This window comes from Nannospalax galili, unplaced genomic scaffold (genome assembly GCF_000622305.1).
Source record: "Nannospalax galili isolate Female #2095 unplaced genomic scaffold, S.galili_v1.0 scaffold46, whole genome shotgun sequence".
Lineage (NCBI taxonomy): Eukaryota > Metazoa > Chordata > Mammalia > Rodentia > Spalacidae > Nannospalax > Nannospalax galili.
Window position 1 is genome coordinate 586820 of NW_008355790.1, and position 17031 is coordinate 603850.

Below are 17031 nucleotides of genomic sequence, written 5' to 3' on the forward strand. Positions count from 1 at the left end.
AAAGCCAGTAAGCAGTGTTCCTCCATGGCCTGTGCTTCAGCTCCTGCTTCCAGGTTCCTGCCCTGAGTTCCTACCTTGGGCTCCCCGATGAACTGTGACCCAGGAGATATAAGATAAATAAACCCTTTCCTCCCCAAGTTGGTACTGGTCAGAGTGTTTTGTCACAGCAATGGAGAAACAAACTAAGACACTCGCCTTTAATCCCAGCACTTGAGAGGCGATGCAGACAGATCTCTGTGAGTTCAAGGCCAGTGTGGTGTACATAGTATATTCTAGGCCAGTGAAGTCCACAGGGGAAGAGCCTGTATCAATCAATCAGTCAATCAACAATCGATCAATGCCCAATATCAAGACATGGAAGCTTTCAGCTCCCTCTGGCAGGGTAGGTGTGATCCATGATTCAGTATGAACAGTCATGTTTTTGTGTGGAAAACCTTACAGACCCAGCTCAGCTGTCCTCTGGTGTCTTCTCTTGGAGTCAGACCTGACTTTGTCACCAGTTTTCATTGGGGAACAGGATGATTTTGCTTTCATTTCTTGGCCAGGACTCACTTGGTTCTGAAAGTCTTATATTCTCAGACATGCTCAGAACCTGAGTCAAAATGTATGGACCACGATGCCAAGAAAGGCAGAAGAGAAAGCAGAAGAGTTGGGAATGCTTTCATATTCCTCCCTCTGAGAGATGGGGACTCCATGACTTGTTCTTGACCTTCAGCTCTGCTACCACTTAGCAAAGAGAATACGGTAGATGCAATGCCATGCCAGTCTCCGGGACTTAAAAAACGGGATGGAAAAGTGGAGAGATGGCTTAATGGTTAAGAGCACTGGCTACTTCTTACAGAGGACCTGAGTTTGGTTCCCAGCACCCACTCGAGTTCAAGGGGATCTGCCGCCCACTTCTGGCCTCCATGGGCATTAGGTACACACGTGGTGTGCATACATACATACATGCAGGCACTCGCATATATACATAAAATAAAAGTTAATTAATTAACAATAACCTTTGCTTAAAAGAAAAAAAGGGGTAACAAGCTAACAAGATGGCTCACTAGGTAAAAGTGCTTTCCATCAAGCCTGATGGTCTGAGTTCAATCATCATATCCCATAAGGAGAGAACCAGTTCCCAAAAGTTGTCCTCCACTGCAGTAGGAACTCCAGTTCCCAAAAGTATGTGTTTCACTGCACCCACACTCACACATATACATTATAAACATAAAGATTTTTAAATTTTAATTTAATTAATTTATTTAGAGACATTGTGTCACTTACATATCCATGGCTGGTCTGGAGCTCACTATGTAGACCAGGCTGGCCTTGAACTCCCAGAGACCTGCCTCTGCCTCCTCATTGCTGGGATTAAAGGTATGTGTCACCATACCCAGCATAATGAAGCCCAGCCAGGTCACAAGAAGACCACAGGAACTACAATCAAGGGCCCTCGACTTCAGCCCCAGCCTGAGATCCGAATCAACACCCACTTTTCCATGTGAGTGAACCATCTTGCAAGCAGGTCTTCCAACCCCAGTGCAGCTGCCCCAGCTGATGCTATGCAGTAGAGATAATCCCTCTTACCCCAGACACCTGTCCAAATTGCAGATCTCAACATGGACACAGGACACACTTGTAATTCCAACAGTCTGGAGGCTGACAACAAGAGGATCAATAGTTCAAGGCCAACCTAGACTACACAGTTAGTGCCAGACAGGCCAGGGCTATATACTGTGAGATCCTGTGTCAAAGAAAAATAACAAACAACTGCAGAGCTCATGATTTGTACTTCAGTTAAGCTTCAGGATGACTTGTAAGGCGGTAAGAGGTAACTGGAGCAGAGTTCTAGCATGCCCTAAATGAGTCCAAGGAAGGATACTGAGCACTCTCAGGCCTCCCTGAGAAGCAGTCACTGCCAGCCTCTTCCACTCACCATGTAAGATCAGTGAGATTGAGACCAAACAGCCAGCCTGGCACTAATGACAACATATGCTTTCGAACTGATCCAAATATGAACGTTCATATGGTAAAGAATTGGCCCCTATCTGGTGGTGCTACTGAAAGATTAGGGTGCTAACTTCATCAGTGGATGAATCCATTGATGAGTTCACAGTTCTTGGGCTACTAGGAGACAGGGCCTAGTTGGGGAAAATAGGTCACTGGAGATGTATATTAAAAGTATGTATATCATCATATCATCCCTACCCAGTTCCTTTCTCACCCTCTGCTTCCTGGCCACCATGAAGTGAGCAGCTTTGCTTTACCACATGCTCCCTGTCCTAATACTCTGCTTCGCTATAGACCCAGAAACACTGGAGCCAAGTGACCATGGACTAAAGGCTTTGAAATTGTGAGCCAGAAACTAATCTTTTTTAAAAAGCCTTTATGTCTATGTATGATGTCTGTGTGTGCATGCTCAAGAGTGCAGGCATGTATGTGACTGTCACAGTGCCCATGTGGAGGTCAGAGGACAACCTCGGGTGTCAGTCAACTCCATCCCCTTATATGAAACAGGGTCTCTCTTAGTCACTGCTCTGTGTGCCAGGCTTGCTGGCCTGTGAGCTTTCTGAGGATCTTCCTGTCTCTACTTCCCATCTCATCATGGGAGCCCTGGGACTACAGACACCTGCTACCACATCAAGCTTTATGAGTAGTCTGAGGATCTGAACTTAAATCCTCACACTTTCACGCAAGCACTTTACTCACTGTGCCATCTTCACAAGCCCAATCTTTCCCTCTTTCAGCTATTTTGTCCAGGCATTTTTCCCTCTCTGTATCCTTTTATCTTGAGGACCTACTTAATACTCAGGATACTTGGCCAAGGTTGCTCCTAGTGAAAATAAATGGAAAAGAAGAACCCTAGCCACCTTGTCTCCCAGCCCAAGTCCTGCTATGAGTAGGGCCTTGGAGACTTCCTTCCATGACTAGCTCAGTGCTTTGTGGGAAATGCATCCCAGGATGGGACCCAGGAGGGGTTATGGCCTGGGAAGAAAGCTAAGGTATTGTGAGTGTCACAGGAGCCAGGAATGGAAAGAGTTCAAGGAGCTCAGGATTGTCAATATTCAGCAGGAGATAGTCCACAGGAAGCAAGGGACAAGGCATTCTCTAGATTTGGAATTTGGAATATGGGCAGCAGGCTTCAGTGGAGCTACTGGGACAGACACAAAATTTGTATGCACTGGAGTAAACAAGAGGAGAGCTGGGGCTGTAGCTTGGTGATAGAGCACTTATCCAGCATTTAAAACACGGGAGTGGGGGGGTGCTAAACAAGAGGGAAGAAGAGGCTGTAGGCACCAGGAAGTCTATCCAAACTTTGTTGAGAAGGAAAGGAAGGAGACAGGCGATGAGCAGCAAAAGGAGGTGGAGGGCTGGTAACCAGCACTGCTTCTGTCTTGCTTTGTTCTCTCTAATGGGTGTTGCTAAGCAAGTTTTTTCAAGAGGGCAGCAGAGGGCAGAGGATGACCACTCCGGCCTGGTCCCCGGGGAGGTAGTACCCTGGAGCAAGGTTCCTGGTGAACGGTGGTGGTACTGGGGCATGGGGCTACACAGGAAGAAAGGCAGGGAGGAAGGGAGAAAGTGTCCTGGGAAGGGGGGAGGGGGAGGAAGGGAAGGGAAGGGAAGGGAAGGGGAGGGGGAAGGGGAGGGAAGGAAAGAAGGGAAGGACGGGAAGGCCGTGGGGAAGGAAGTCCAGTAATAGAAGAAAGAAAGAAAGGAAAGAAGGAAGGAAGGAAGGAAGGAAGGAAGGAAGGGAAGGGAAGGGAAGGGAAGGGAAGGGAAGGGAAGGAAGCTCGAAACTGGACTATTAACTTTTACTGCACAGCTGGGCGGAGAGGCAGCAAACTGGAAGGAGCACAGCCAGAAGCCTTGCATGAAGCTGCTCAGATGGTCTTCCGCACTCCAATAAAAAATAGCATTATCCAAACAAAACATCTTTTCTAAATATAATGTAATTCCTTCTTTACATGAGAGGAAATAAATGGGCAGTCCATATTAAATCAAGTTTGGGAGGGAGCTGGATCTAATCTCTGCACAATCTAACCTGTCCAGGTTACCTGTGTAACTGCACTGCCCCATGAAGCCTTGACAGTGGTTGGAAGCAATAGCCTCGCCAACCATCGCGGCTCCTTTCGCGCCACCTAGTGGCCTCATGTGAGAATTGTAGGAGAGCTACGTGGGCCTGGCGAGAACTGCTCTTAAGTCTATAAAACAATCCATTGTGTTCAGAAGGTGCTTTTCCTGCCAAATCAAACCACCGTGTGTTACAACTTCTGGAAGAGCAATCCCGAGGAACAAAGCTCTGATTTTTTTTTTTTTTAAAGCAAGAGTGGAAACCAGACTCTACTTCCTTCCTCTGGGATTAGGTCTTATTGAGGCTGACGGAGTAGGTCATCTTGTTTCATGTTGACTTGCTGGCATCCCTAACTGGACCCTGAGAGGAGAAATATTTAAGCTCTCCGGGGAGTTTATCAAAGGTTTTTCTGTTCAGGTTACTGAACTGTTACAAAGGGCTCTCTTGTAGCTGTTTTGCTCCCCCCACCTTTTTTTTTAAGGTTTGTTAATAACACTGAACTTGATTTTCCCTTCTCTGCACAGCTAAGAGCAAATGGACTTGAGAACGTGCAATGAATGACGCCTAGATGTTCTTCTGTGCCCTGGAGGGAGATGCCAGGAAGTTCACAGGCCCAGGAAGGCACAGGTAAGAAAGGTGTGTCCAGCAAGGAGCTGGGGTGTAGTCCAGATCAGGCATCCCACCCACGGGGGAACCGTACTCTCTAATGGTGATCAAATGAGGCAACCATGCTGTCTAATGGTGATCAAATGAGGCTATTCGGTGCCTGTTTTATGATGAATGCAATTTCTCATGAAGGAATTCGGGAGAAATCACTTCAAAATAAAGGTTTAGTCAAATTAAGAATGAAAACTTCACAACCAATTAAGATGCAAAGATGTTGATGGGAAGAGGCCCTCGGAGGCAGGATGAGTTTAAAGATCTGTTCAACTGCTTAATAGTGCTGAATAATCACTTGACTGGACCCTCTAAGGCTAAACACTCTCTGCAATAGAAATGACAATAATACCTATATCATAGGATTATTGTATTTTTAATGAGGCAGTATATATTTACTTTAACATATATTTTAAAATACTACATTGTAAGTTGTTCAAAATCATATTAGATCAACTTGCATATGTGATGAGAAATTGAATCTTAGTCATGTCTGGGAGTCTCCCCGACTCTAGGGTCCCACAAGAATCCCTGTTGTATCTATGGCGACCAGGAGCCAGGGCTGAGCCTTCAGCCTTAATCCATCAGTCACTGTCAAGATCTATACCTGCTCCAGGCAGCCTGGTTCCTAAAGACTGTCAGTTCCCTGATCCTGTCTCTTGGGGCAACCCTTGCTGCCAGGCACCTCTGGGTTCCTTTCTTCCCCCTCAGGGGGTTTGGTGGCCCTAATGGAACAGCAGTCTCCGTATTCTTTACATATGCCTCTATTTTGTTGCCTTGGAGGACCTGTGCAAGCCTCCCAGCTTAGAGGCTTCCATCTCTTCCATTCCAAAGGCTCTATCCTGCACTCCTAAAGAAAACTCTCCCAGGGCTGGAGAGATGGCTCAGCAATTAAGAGCACTGACTGCTCTTGTAAAGGACCCAGGTTCGAGTCCCAGCATCCACTATGAAGGCTAACAACCATTCGTAACTTCAGTCAGGAGAATCCGATGCCCTCTTCTGACCTCCAGGGGCCTTGCACAACATTGGTACACTTACATACATGCAGGTAAAACATTCATACACATAAAAAATAATAAGGCCAGGCATGGTGGTGCATGCCTTTAATCCCAGCACTCGGGAGGCAGAGGCAGGTGGATCTCTGTGAGTTCAAGGCCAGCCTGGTCTACATAGTGAGTTCCAGGACAGCTGGGGCTACAGGGAGACCCTGCCTCAAAAAGACCAAAAATAAATAAATAATAATAAAATAAAAATCAATAAAAAAGTTTTATGTGTATGACTATATTGCCTGCATGTGTGTAAGTGCACCTGTGTCATGCAGTGCCTTCGGAAGACAGAAGAGGGCATTGGAGCTCCTGGAACTGGAGTTACGGACAACAGTTTGCCGCCACGTGGTGCTGGGATTTGAACCCCTGTCCTCTGCATAAAGAGCCAGTGCTCTTAACCGCTGAGCCATCTCGCCAGCCCCATAAATAAAATTTTTTTTTAAATGACAGCTCTCCCACATCCCCCAACACAGGTCAAAAGAACCAACCCAACACGAACACGGAATGGTAAAGGGAGAGTTGCAAACCTATTACCTAGAAACTGAAACATTCTTCCTGGAGAACAGAAAGTTCCTAAAGAAGGCCCCACTCTGAGGGCTCTACAAGCAGTAAACACTTTCGGGGGGAGGGGATGTCTCTTCAGTGGAACTGCCTGCAAGGTGTGCAAGGGGACTCCAGGATGTACCTGAATTTCATAAGTCATCACCCATGCTGAGGTGATATTTTCAGGGACGCAGTGGCCTGAGTCACCAGGCTCCTGCAAGTAACCCCTCACTTATGCTCCTGTAAGTAACCCAATAAACTCATTAGTTTACTAAGCTAGACATGGATGGAATCATTTCTTTGGTGTGTTGCACAGGCCCTGCCTGGGGTAAATAGTTGTTATTCACATCTCTCCAAGAAAAAGCATGCCACAGGGTGAAAAAAACAACAGAAAAACCACAGAACAACTCCAAATGATCTGATGAGGCTGTAGCTTGTATACAAGGGAAACCCCCAACAAATGGCAACCTGTGTCAGCAATGTCCTTGGCTGGGTTTGAAACACAAAAAACCTTTCCAGGTACAGTATTCCATTGCTTTTGGGTGTTTATCCACCCCCAGTCTAGTTGGTAGGGGCAGCTTTCTGCCCTCAGACCTGCATCTTTCCATGGTACTTGACTGGTTTCTCTGTCAAGAATCCGAACCCCTCCACTCACTGTGAACAGGGACTATGAAATCACTCCTTTGTAGCTCTTAGCATTCCCTTTTCACCTCTCCTTCTCAATACCCTCCTCCCTCTTCTCTGTGTCTTCCTCCCCTCTGTGTCCTCCTCTCCCTCTGTGTCTTCCTCTCCCTCCGTGTCCTCCTCTCCTTCTGTGTCCTCCTCTCCTTCCGTGTCCTCCTCTCCTTCCGTGTCCTCCTCTCCCTCTGTGTCCTCCTCCCCTCCGTGTCCTCCTCTCCTTCCGTGTCCTCCTCTTCTTCTGTGTCCTCCTCCCCTCTGTGTCCTCCTCTCCCTCTGTGTCCTCCTCTCCTTCCGTCTCCTCCTCTCCCTCCATGTCCTCTTCTCCCTCCATCTCCTCCTCCCCTCTGTGTCCTCCTCTCCCTCTGTGTCCTCCTCTCCCTCCGTCTCCTCCTCTCCCTTCATCTCCTCCTCCCCTCTGTGTCCTCCTCTCCCTCCTTTCCTCCTCTTCTCTTCCTCTCCTTCCATTAATTCTTGCAGACTCCTGGGCCTGTGATTGGACAAGCCCCTGTCTCTCCCATGGATCTCCACTCCTAGGCAGAGTGTAGAGAGGTTGAGCCTTGCAAACAGGAAAGAGCTGGCCTTTGCTGAAAGTGTGCTGTTTGTTATCTCCTCAGTCCTAGCCAGCCCTGTGAGGTAGACATTCATTTCATAAAGAGAAAATGGAGGCTGGGTAATGCAGCCAGCTTTGTGTACACGGTCACAGAGCTAAGAAAACACAGAACCAGATCCGATGATACTAGGATGACTTTGAAGGCCAGGCAATTTCCAACGATCTGCTGCTTCCCTGAACGTGATATCCCCTGGCTTGACAGTAGGGTGTGAACTCCACTGTCTCTAAAGAGCTTTCCAGCCAGCGAGGAAGACACACCTGGCTGAAGAAACCTGCTAACCTTGAAGCCTTCCAGGAGGCAGTGGTCTGGGCAAGTGGCAGGGGGGTTAGATCTGCTGGCCACAGTACAAATTCCAGGGCCAGGCTTTCAGGAGAGGGCCAGCCAGGGCAGCACAGAGGCACGTTCCCCATGGTTGCATTAGATTGGGCCTGACGATAGAAATGTAAGCAAGAAGCCAGACACCATAGCATATGCCTTTGACTCCAGCACTCCAGAGGCAGAGGCAGGTGGATATCGATGAGTCTGAAGCCAGCCTGATGTACATAGTAAGTTCCAGGCCAGTCAGGGCTAATGGTCAGATTCTGTCAAAGACAGAAGAAGGAAGGAAGGAAGGGAGGAAAGGAGGGAGGGAGGGATGAAGGAAGGAAGGAAGGAAGGAAGGAAGGAAGGAAGGAAGGAAGGGTCAGCCACACTAAATTTCTTACTAATATATATGTACATATACATAATATATATACAAAAATTTTTGAGACAGGTCTTACTATGCAGTCCTGGTTGGCCTGGAACTTGCTATGTAGACAAGATTGGCCTTGAATTCATAGAGCTCTGCCTGCCTCTGCTTCCTGAGTACTGATATTAAAGGTATAAGCCACCTTTTAATGTATATAAGTGTTTTGCTGTATGTATGTTAAGTGTACCACATGCATGCAGTGTTCATGAAGGCCAGAAGAGAGCATCAGATCCCCTGGAACTGGAGTTAGGAGCCATGTGGGTGCTGGGAACAGAACCCAGGTTCTCTGCAAGAACAACCAGTGCTCTTAACTACTGAGCCATCTCTCCAGCCACCTCTTACTGGAATTTTAAGAATTTTCTCCGTTTCAGGGGAAAATCCTTCGTGAGAATCAAGGTTCCCATTACTTAATATTTTTCATCCCTACTGAGAAACCACAAGATGACTGGGGAAGGGGGCGGGATCTAGTATTGGCAAGGCATTTGAGATAGAAATTTCATCATGCTTCTCAGCCTCCATGACTCTTATAAATATTAATTTAGCTTGCTGAGTAAATTGGTAATAAAATTCTCTTTATATTAAGGAAGTGGTAAAAGTTAATAGACTGTAAGCCAGCATGACTCCTGAGTGGGTTTGCTGCAGAGCATGCCGACACCTAATTGTGCTGTGGAGACTGAGTTAATATGTGCCAATTCCTGACTAGAGGGGCATTGATGGATGGGTAAAGTGGCATTCCCAGTGGCAATACACAGCCTGGCACAAAGTAGGTACTCAACAATATCATTATAAGAGGACTAAAACTCAGTTTTTTCTGCACTTTTGCTCTTGATTTAGCCTACACTCATTTGGTCTTCTCAGGATCACCAGGGGCCTTCGTTTTTATATATAATTTTTAAAATATTAATTTTTACTTTTAAAAAAATTATGCACAATGCCCACAGAGGTCAGAAAAGGCTGTCGGATCCCCTGGGACTGGAGTTACCAGCAGTTGTTAGCTGCCATGTGGGTGCTGGGATTCGAACCCGGGTCTTCTACCAGAACAACCAGTGTTCTTAACTGCTGAGCCATCTCTCCAGCGCCCAAATTAATTTTTACTTTATGTGTATGAGTGTTTTGGCTACATGTATATAAGTGCACCCATGTTGTACAATGCCCACAGAGGCCAGAAAAGGATGTCAGATCCCCTAGAACTAGAGTTATAGATGGTTGTTAGCCACTGTGTACCTTCTGGGAACTGAACCTGGATCCTCTGCAAGAGCAGCCAGGGCTCTTAACTGCTGAGCCATCTCTCCAGTCCCCACCAGGGACCTTCTTGTAAAATCTAATAGTCTTCAGTCTTGAACATTCCATTTGACTGTCAGCATTAAACCCATTTATTTCTCGCTCCCTAAAAAGACATTCTTCTTTCAACTTACAGGATACTATATTTGCCTGCTCCTATTTTGCACTCTCTCTCTCTCTCTCTCTCTCTCTCTCTCTCTCTCTCTCTCTCTCTTCTTTGCTGTTCTTTGAACATTGCTAGTCAAGGTATTTAAAAACTATATTAATTCCCCAGTCATGTCAGCAGTCTGCTTTAAATATCTATTGCTGAGACTCTGAAATTTATACTGTAGTCCAGACTTTTCCCCCAACTCCAGACGTAGATAACCAACTACTTGTGCAATGATTCCACTTGGCTTTCTTATTTTCAGCTGAAACTTATAATGTCCTGCTATGGTTTGGATGTGGCAAGTTGGGTTGGAAGCTTGGTCCCTGATGTGGCAATGTTGAGAAGTGTTCCAGGGATCTGATGCCCTCTTCTGGCCTCTACAGGCATTGCATGCACAAGCACACCATGCAGGCAAAATACACACAAATAAACAAATAAATAAATAACTTTTTAAAGACATAGGACTGGCTTCCACTTGTCTTCCTCTGCCTCTTCTCTCTGGCTTCCTGTCTCACAATGTAGTTTTTTTCACCTTCCGTGCATTCCCATCATCCATCAGGAGGCCCTCACCAGAGGTGAGCAGATACAAGCAAAATGCTCTTGAACCTCCAGAACTGTGAGCTAAATAACCCTCTTCTCTTTATAAAGTACCCAGCTTCAGGTATTATGTTACAGCAGCAGGAAATGGACTGATATATGCCTCCCAAACTCCTGATGTTTCTATCAACTCCTCCTACTATCCCCCAAAACTCTTCTTGTTCTTCTTATAGTCTTCCCTGTCTCTGGAATGATGACTTTATTCCTCAAGCTGTTCTGGCTAGTTTATGCATGTATTTAATTTATAATAAATCAATAGATGTATTTTAGATACTGATTCTCTATTTCTCTCTCTCTCACTCCCATAGCCAATCCTCAGCAAATCAGTTTAGCCTTCAATATGTGCTCTGAATCAGATCACTGCTCGGTCTCCACCCTGTTTCACTCTGCCCCAAGCACCTTTAAGCTCTTGTGTCAGCCTCTCAATGGGTCATCCCCTTTTGCTTGCTTCAGTCTCTTCTCAGCCCAAAATCTAAGAGACCCTCTTCACTGGTGATTAGACTAGGTCACTCTTCTGCTCCAAACCCACCAACATAGTTTCCTTCCTCTCTTGCTGAAATTAAACATCCAAATCCAAATCCAGCACAGTGCCAGACACACAAGAATTTCTGATAAATAATTCTCTAGTGGATATCTTTATTGCCTACAAACAGCATATTTGTAGTAACCCATCTTTGTGCGCCAGTTACTAATCAGTTACTACCTTATTGCCGTTTTGTGAGAGATGCTTCAACTAGGACATAACCTTTCCAGGTCTCTTGTTTGCCTAAAGGCTTTAGTTCACTTGCATATTGTCAAATCCTAAGGGGAGGGTTTATTTTTTGATTCACAAGATTCTGTTACTGTGTTTATTCATTTGTACAATTCAAAAAATTTGTTCCACTCCATAGTCCTATTTGCATGAAAAGATGGTCCTATGCTAGTAGATGCTGAAACACCTACTAGGAAAGGCAATGGAAGGGTGTTCGTCAGAGACCCTGGTTTTGCCTTGTTGGAGTCTCTGAGCCTCAGGAAGGTGGAATCTTGAAGCAGGTTGTTCTTCACTAACATCCAAGGAAGGAGCCTATGAACAACTTGCTGACATCGAATTCGTAGGTATAATCACGAACCTGCAAGACCACCTGCCAAAAAGCAATTATTCCTATGTCAGTATTATCCAGCCACTTTCCACTCTGATGATAAATCTTTATCTGGTCATTTAGAACCATGTCAGAATGGCATTTCCTTCATAAACCACAAGGTAAAATTTAGAAGGGAAAAAAACATTATGTAATTTAGTGAAACTGTCCATATATTGTAATGAACAGAGTTTATTAAACAAAATACAAATATATTTCATGTTAGATATTATCCTATGAACACATGTAATTATCAGACTCTGGATGAAAAGCATGGCCATACAAGTCTCTTGTCTCCCTTTATTCTCATCACCCCCACAGCTCTTGGTATCTAGCTCACCCAGCAGACTCAGGTGGAACTCTAAAACAGAAAGAGCTTTTTATTACTTTCCTGCCCCTCCTAAATGAAGCACTAGCCTGTCAACCTGCTGGTGATAAAACCTTTCAAATGAAACCTTTTCTGCAAAGATAAAGAAAACCAGATTCAGAATCTAATCTCCTTGCTGCTTATAACCTTCTTATTTTCTCGGAATGTTATTTTTAAAGTCAACGATGAAAGTCTGCACTCGCACAATAGGGCCTAGTCCTTCAGATACAAAGATGCTGCTGCCTCTGAATCCATTTCTTTCACTCCTTCAGTCTTGGCAAATAGGGCAACTCAAAGCACCTCTACCTAATGCGATGCACTGTTGTAGGCAACAGCTTGGGGGCGACAGTGGGGATATCGACTAGAAGAGTCTGCACTGTTCTGACAGGTGAACTTTGAGGTCAGTAGAGTCGACCCTCTAAGCCAATGGGAGTATAGAGACATAATCTGTTTCCCATGGCAAACATCTAGAAACAATGGTTCATGCCAAACCAAAACACCATCCTGAGCAAGAGTTCTCATTCTTCTTTTTGGCTCACACTCATGAGGCCAATGCAAGTGGGTATTGACAACAGTCTATGTTTTATAAGCACTCGAGCACATAGAAAGAGAGAGAAGATTTCCAATTCATTTCATGAAGTCAGTACAGCCCTGGCACCAACATTTGACAAATGTCTTGCCGCTCCACACACACCCACTCAAGACCAGTATCATTTACAACAGAGGCTCAAGTTTTAAATAAAAATCCTAGCAAATGTATGTTGTATAAGAATGGAAAATTGCATAAAGGGGGTTTTAGTCCATTCCTACTGTGAGAGCAAAATACTTTAGACCAGGCAATTTGTAAATTATAGAAATTAATTTCTTACCATTCCAGAGTCTGGGAAGACCAAGGCACTGGCAGATGAGTAGCAGGTGTCAAATCCTCAAAGACACTTCTTCCTGATGTCCTCATATGGAGAAAGGGGGGAAGGCACAGGAGACAAGCTTACCTGTCATGCCTTTCATGAGGTGCTAACCCCATGCATGAGAGTTTGAAACCATGGTTCCCTGTATTTCTTTTCCCATGGCATTAATATTCCTGCATTGGGGATTAAGTGTCAATATAAAGATTGAAGAAGACATGACATTTGAGCCATAACCATTCCAAGCCAGAGTCTCTCATGAACCCCTCCCTCTGCAGTGCCCCCCATACAGCCCCTTTGGCTCAAGTTCTTGAGTGGGCAGGGTGAAGTGATATTTCTGTCATTCACCCTATAAAGGAAGATGCTTTAAGGGTATGCTTTAAGGATAAAGAGCTAATGGGAACAGAGATCCTGGAGTCAGGAAAGACTCTGAACAGCCTTTGTCCACAATACAAGGGCCGTGGCATTGCTAGACTCAGGGCATACCTGGGCTTACAGGCTTCTTGGTCCCTTCCCTCCACTCAACAAGACTGAATCAAGAGAGAGAAGGCTGAACTGGAAAAGAGGAGCACACCTAAATCTAAGGGAATACCGTTTTCTAGAAGAAAAGATTCCACGCTGTGCTATAGTAGTTCTTCCCAAACCCATTTGTATGTGGAGAGAATTTTATCCAACATCTCCAAACAGAATGGGTGGGTAGTGGTGATGTTTGGGGTGACAAAGGACTTTGACAACAACAATGCTCAAAGTACAGCTAGGGATGTAACTCAGAATAGTACTTGCTGAACATACCTGAAGACTTGGGTTTGATTCCTAGTATTGCATAAGATTGAGCAAGATGGTACATCCATGTAATCCCAGCACTTAGGAGGTAGAGGCAGGCAGATCAGAGGTTCCAAGTCATCCTCAACTACATAGCAAATTCAAGGCTGTGCTGGATAGCTTTAGTGTCAGCTTGACACACCTGGGTTGAGGAGCCTTAATTGGGGAATTGCCTTCATTGGACTGGCCTGTGGCCATGTCCCTGGGGCATCTTCTTGATTGTTGAGAGATGTCGGAGGGTCCAGCCCATTGTGAGTGGTGCCAACCCTGGGCAGGTGGGCCTGTGTTGCATAAGAAAGCAGGCTGAGCAGGGGCCAGGGAAGCAAGCCAGTAAGCAGCGTTCCTCCATGGCCCATTCTCCAGCTCCTGCTTCCAGGCTCCTGCCCTGAGTTCCTACCTTGGGCTCCCTGATGATCTGTGACCCAGGATATGTAAGATAAATAAATCCTTTCCTCCCAAAGTTGGTACTGGTCAGAGTGTTTTGTCACAGCAATGGAGAAACAAACTAAGACAAAGGCCAATCTAGGCTACAAAAATAATAATAATAATAATATGGGAAAAGTTATGCTACCATATACTATAATAGCATAGGTATGCATATAGCATTTGTAGTATACATGTATAATATGCATCATTTGTGTTTACATATAAAATACAGTATTACTGTGGTGGCACACGCCTTTAATCCCAGCACTCGGGAAGCAGAGGCAGGCAGATCTCTGTGAATTCAATGCCAGCCTGCTCTCCATAGCAAATCCAGGCCAGCTGTGGCTACAGGGAGACCCTGTCTCAAAAAGAACAAAAAAAAAAAAAAAAAAACCACAGTATTAGTTATGAAACTTCAGGAGTAAATAATCTAGTAATTAATAGTAGCATATATTTTAATAAACTATACTAATGGTCAATTATCAAATAAGCAGATTAATGACATGCAAGTTATTCACTCATTTCACAAAGACTGAGGGCCTAGTATGTTCTGGGCACAGGGCACTACAGAACACTCATGCCTGTCAGGTGACAGCATGGTGGAAAAGATTGACTTTAAATCATGCCACAAGTTACTAATGAATACAGTGACAGGCAGTCAGGAGGTCCAATGGCTGGAATCCAAGAATGTGAAATTTGAGAAACTTTCTCATGTGATTTTTGCATGCACACACATTTAAAACCCACTGCATTAGCAAATCTGTGGCATCCCTTCTAGCCTCAAAAGCACTTGACTTAGATCTATTACTGCCTGTTGACTGAGCCTCTGATTACCCATCCAGGAAACAGAGAAGACTCTTATCTGCTGCTAGGTATTTGTCTAACATTCTCTGAAATCCTGAGATAAACCCAGCACTATTGCACTATTGTTTATCAACTCTGCAGTCCAAAAGGCATCCCTCAGCTGTGCACCAAGGCAGGAGAGGCCATGAGAGCTGTTGCCCCTCCCCCACCACCCCAGATATGGGTAGGTTAAAGTGCTAAGTTCCGAGAGCTTCAAACACCGTTTTCCCTCTCTGCGATAGTCTAAATCACATCTGCAGCCTGCCTTCAGGCCCACTTGAGTCCAGTAATGTCTGAGGTGTTCAAATCTCCAAAGGTCTCAGCTACATCGGAAACCATTCTCACACTTGGCAGGAAAGCTAATCCACTGCCCCAGCCACTCAGGGGCCCCCAGTGCAAGCAAGCCAAGTGCCCTGCCACAAAATGATTGAGTGCTTGCTCAGTACCTAGTGTTATATTCCACTTAACACCCCAACACCTCTGGGATCTGGGCTCTAATGAGTTCATTTTTGAAACAAGAACATTGAGACTCAGAAAAACTAAGTAACTGGCTGGAGATCACATGACTCATGAGTAGCATGGCTTGACTGCTCCTCTGTAGATTCCAATCTGGGTTCTCCAAGCCACCCTCTGGCATTCCACATTGAGTTACTCTTATTGCAGGCCACTGCCCCAGGTTCCATCTAGATCATCACAGCCTGAGTACTTGATTGCTTCTGTCTTGCCTACTAGGTCCAGCAAAGGTGCTCCATGAACGTTTGTGAGACTTACATCAATGAACAAATACACAAATGATCCCACTACCCAGGAGTGCTTGTCTGGCCCTGAACAGATGGACAGATGTCTCTGGTATTGGCTGCCTGGTTCCTGACTGGACTTTCTGGAGCCATCTGCCCTGAAGGACCTCTGCCTAGTTCATTTGCACTGGAAGTCCTGTTCCTTTCACCCACCTTGCCCGATGCAGGATGGTTTCAAAAAGTTTACTAAGCTGAATTTTCCTGTGGCATCCACAAGTGAAGATTTGTCATTTTTCTTTTTTTTTTCCTTTGGTCTTTTTCTTTTGAGGGGGGTGGACAGGGTCTCCCTACTGTAGCCCCAGCTGTCCTGGAACTTGCTGTGTAGACCAGGCTGGCCTCAAACTCACAGAGATCCACCTTCTTCTGCCTCCTGAGTGCTGGGATTAAAGGCGTATGCCATCACACCTGGCCATTAAAAAAAAAAATGTGTATGGGGTGCTGTTACTGGGTGAGAGAGAGTAGGCCATACCAATGATCTCCAGATAGGCTGCCCAGACTCCAGTGGATGAATTTACACCAAAGGACATCTGGGTACAAATGCTTGACTGGAGAGGACTTAACATGTATAGCAGAATACATGAGGTCCAATGGAGTGGGGTGGGGTCAAGGATGAGGGAGGGGGTCTAAATAATTAAGAACTGTTGTATGAAATGTACAAAATCTCAATAAAAAAATTTTTATGTGTGGGGGGTAGTTTCGTGTGTGTGTGTGTATGTGTGTGGTTGTGCGTGTGTGCGTGTGTGTGTGTGCTTTTGCGTGTGCACGTGTGTGTGTGTGTGTGTGTGTGTGTGTGTGTGTGTGTGTAGGGCAGGAGTGGGCCTTGAATCCCCTGGAGCTGGAGTTAGAGGTGCTTGTGAGCCACCCAACATGGGTGCTGGGAGATGAACTTAGGTCTTCTGCAAGAGCAGCAAGCACTCTTAACAGCTGAGTCATCTTGCCAGCCTAAGATTCATTGTTTTTCAAAGGTCTGGCCCATATCAGAATAAGAGGGTCTTTGTCAAGCAGTAGACCTATTCCTCTCCACTTAGTTTAACTATGGCGAACTGCTATGGTTAGATCTGAATAGGCCCCCAAAGACTCATGTGGTGAAGGCTTGGTCACAGCCCTTGGTGGTATGGGGAGGTAACGGAACCCTTAAAAGGTAGTGTCTAGCAGGAATAAGTTAGGTCAGTGGGGGGGGGGGTGTCCTTGAAGAGAATATTAGGACCCCAGTCCTAAGCAAAAGTTCCCAGTTGCTATGAGGTAAATGTGCCCCCTCCACCATGTTCCTCACCACAATACACTGTTCTGCCGCAGGCCCAAAGCAACAGAACCAAGAGACCATTGGCTGAAATTATGATCAAGCCAAGCCTTTTCTTTCTTCAGCTGATTGTCTCAGGTGTTTTACCACAGTGACAAAAAG